We start from the raw sequence: 3,369 nt of genomic DNA on the forward strand, positions 1-3,369 counted from the left end.
TGAAGAGTGGGGGGTATGGGAATAGGATGGGGAAACCGAGAGAGACATCGACAGAGTGAGAGTGATAGTGAAAGAGAGAGAAGAGAGAGAAACAGAATTTACTGGATATACGGTAAAAAGACTGTTAATGATGTGAACTCAAGTTAGGTGGTGTGTTTGCATACCTGTGTGTGTGTGGGGGAGGTGTTTGTGTGCGTGTGTTTGTATGTGAATGTGTGTGTATGTGTGTGAGTGTGTGTGTGTGTGTGTGTGTGTGTGTGTGTGTGTGTGTGTGTGTGTGTCATGTTCCAGTAATGATCAGCCCACAGACAACTTCACGAGACAAGCTCAACAACTCTTCCCCACTTCCGTCATGCCCAGTGCTTGTTTTGGCGTATTTCCGGTGTGTTGCCCCAAGCGTCACAATACTGTACCAAGTGACCCCACTCGACAACGCTTTTCTTCTCTTTGGTTTGTTTTGTTGTTGTTGTTTTTATTTCCTGGGTTTGCTTTAAGTTTTGGATATCGTGAACCAAGAATAGATCATTGACGTCTGTGGTGTCGCGGTAAGGTGTTTTGCCTTCGCACGCAGGAGACGTTTAAGTTCCATTCCCGAGTGGGGTGGTGAGAACTTTGTATCGATTTCCGTCTTTCTGTTGAAATTTTGTATCCCTCTCAACCAGGGTTGGCTATGATAGATAGGGTGAGAACCTGTCTCCTGAATGATTTAACGGGCGCTCTCGTGGCCAAGAGGTTAAGGTGTTCGCCTATCTTTCAATAGGTCCCGGGTTCAAATCCGGATAGCGACAGAAAATGTTCTCTCTAAACTTTTCTCCTTTCACATCCTTTCCAGCTCTTTAACAATGTTCTGTCGCCTGCTTTCTTCTCCACTTTCTGCCCCCACCCCCTTTGCCATCTCTTTTTAATCCCATCCTCTGGGCTCCTGACTCTTTCTACAGCCTTTCTACTGCTTTTCCTTGGCTCCTTCTCTGTCTTGTGGCAGCCACACACGGCTCAGGTCGTCCTCAAGGCCCGGCCTCATTTGGACTGCGCAGGCCTCACACAGACCTAGTTCAGGCTCAGCGCAAGCCAAACGCAGGCCGAAATCAAAACAAATCCCCTGCCTGTGCGAGGACTGAACAAGGCTTGTCTGAATTCTGTCCTTTCCTGAAATTTCCATGAGGCCAGTGTGCTGAGTAGGTGTTTTAATGAAAGAAAACGACAAAGAGGTCAAGAGACAATGTTTTGGACTTTGTTGATATACAGAAAAAACATCAATGCCTTTGGAAAATTAAGTGCAAAGAGGACGGCAACAGATAACCCAAAGACAAAGCAGACGAGGAGCTCGTTAGTTACGAGAAAAACTTTGATGCAAAATCCGTTAGGAACAGTGTCATTCTTATGGTAGGTACGATCTATACCTAGCCTTCTCGGAAAAGGGCGAAAAATCTCGCAGGCCCCGCGTGCAAGTTGCGTACCTTAAAAATCTCTGAGTGGTCCAAAATCGATAAGAGTAGGCTTTGGCCGCCATTTGGGAAAAATTCAAAATTTTCTACCAACTGGAAACGTTTGGTGAGTCCCGCGCGCTCATATGACTATATGCAGTTGCGAGCGCTGTAAACCACTTACAAAGAACAAAACAATAAAGAAAAAAAAAAGGATTAACTTGTGTCAATAGGGGTGTAAAACCTCATATAAAAGCTTCTGTTCTTAAAGTATTGTTCTTTGAATAAAGTAGATTCTACATGTAGTTTTATAGCAGTAGCACTCACTTTTCAGGTAGACGTAGCAATTTGATTTCAAAGTGTTCACACTGTATGCCTTCTTCAAAGCGGTGTCTGTGGCATAGCAGTTCGATTCCCGAGTGGTGAGAATTTTTTTTTTTAATTTGGTTTGTTTTTTTGTTGTTGTTTTTTGTTTTGTTTTGTTTTGTTGGGGGTTTTTTTGTTGTTGTTGGGGGGGGGGGTTGTTTGCTAGTTTGTTTCTTAATTAATCGAGTATCGTGGTATTCCATCTGGGATGTTGTGTTTAATTTCTTTCTAAGCTCGGATTGATGCTGACGGGCAGGGTCGGAAGCCTGCTTCCTAAATAATCTAAATTGTGTCCATGGGGACGTAAAAACACCTAGATTTAAAAAAAACTCGTTTAAGTTGAACACAAAATTAAGATGTTTTATCTCTGGAAAACAGAATGAAGAGGAGTTCTTACATTCACCAAGACATAGTATGGTCTAGGGCTAGGGGTCTACATAGTCGGGACCTTTTTTTAATCTCGGGTCGCGATCGACTTACACATTTATAATGCAGCTTAGAAAAAAAGAAAGAAAAAAGCCTCTTGATTTGTTTCTGCTTTTGCTTCTGTCTTTTTTTTTCTTCTTTTTAAAAAATTTAAATTCCTATTTAGTTCAAGTGGCTAATACGCAATGCTTTGGGTTTGAAACCTTCTGGCGACCGCCAAGTAATGTTATTATTTAATCAAGTGCACATTCCTTAATACTGCCAGCCTCAGCTCAGAACTTTGACTGGAGGGCTATTGCGTCATCGTCTACTAGACTTAAACATTTCAGTTATGAGTCGGGAGGCGTTGGTTTCTGCCAATGTGAATTTGTTAGTCTATAGAAAACAGAGTTTGAACGGGAAAGCTTTATCAGGGGAGAGCAAGTCTATTATTTTCCTTTCCCTGAAAACGGTTTAATAACGGGGTTAGAGAGTTCCAAAGACAATTCAAAGAAATGAAATTGCGAAGGAAAACAAATGCGTGCTATAACCATTGTCGGGGGACTTGCGATTGGAAAATTGTTTTTTTGTTGTTGTTTTTTATTTGTAATAAATATTCATTTTGTACATTTTGTCTTGGCTTTTCTTCTTAAATCATATTATTAATTTGATACGTATTATTAAAAGTTGCAAAAATTTAGTGAAGAATGCAATTCAATTACAGTGTTGTTATATATCATATTTTTTTTGTTTCAATTTGGCACTTGAGGCGATTTACTTTCAAGGGTCGCAATGAAAAAGCAATGAAAATGAATAATTTTGAGAGCAGTTTTCGCAACTTGATGATGGCTCTCAAACAGTTGAATTATTGTAAGAAAAGGTGGAGGTCGGGGGTGTGGGTGGAAAAAGGGAGTTGGGGGAGCGTTTGGTACGTTGTGTGTGTGTGTGTGTGTGTGTGTGTGTGTGTGTGTGTGTGTGTGTGTGTGTGTGTGTCTTTGGGTGCAATTACGTGCGATCAATGGTGCGATTATTGCACCCTGTGTATATTTACTGTCGTGTTCTTGTCTGTTTGATGAATTCTCGATAGGGGTGAAAATAATGAGAAATGTCGGCGCAACTGAGATGAGATGCATCTATACGAGGTGTGTGTGTGTGTGTGCGTGCGTGCGTGCGT

The sequence above is a fragment of the Aplysia californica genome, unplaced genomic scaffold, assembly GCF_000002075.1.
Source record: "Aplysia californica isolate F4 #8 unplaced genomic scaffold, AplCal3.0 scaffold00109, whole genome shotgun sequence".
NCBI lineage: Eukaryota > Metazoa > Mollusca > Gastropoda > Aplysiida > Aplysiidae > Aplysia > Aplysia californica.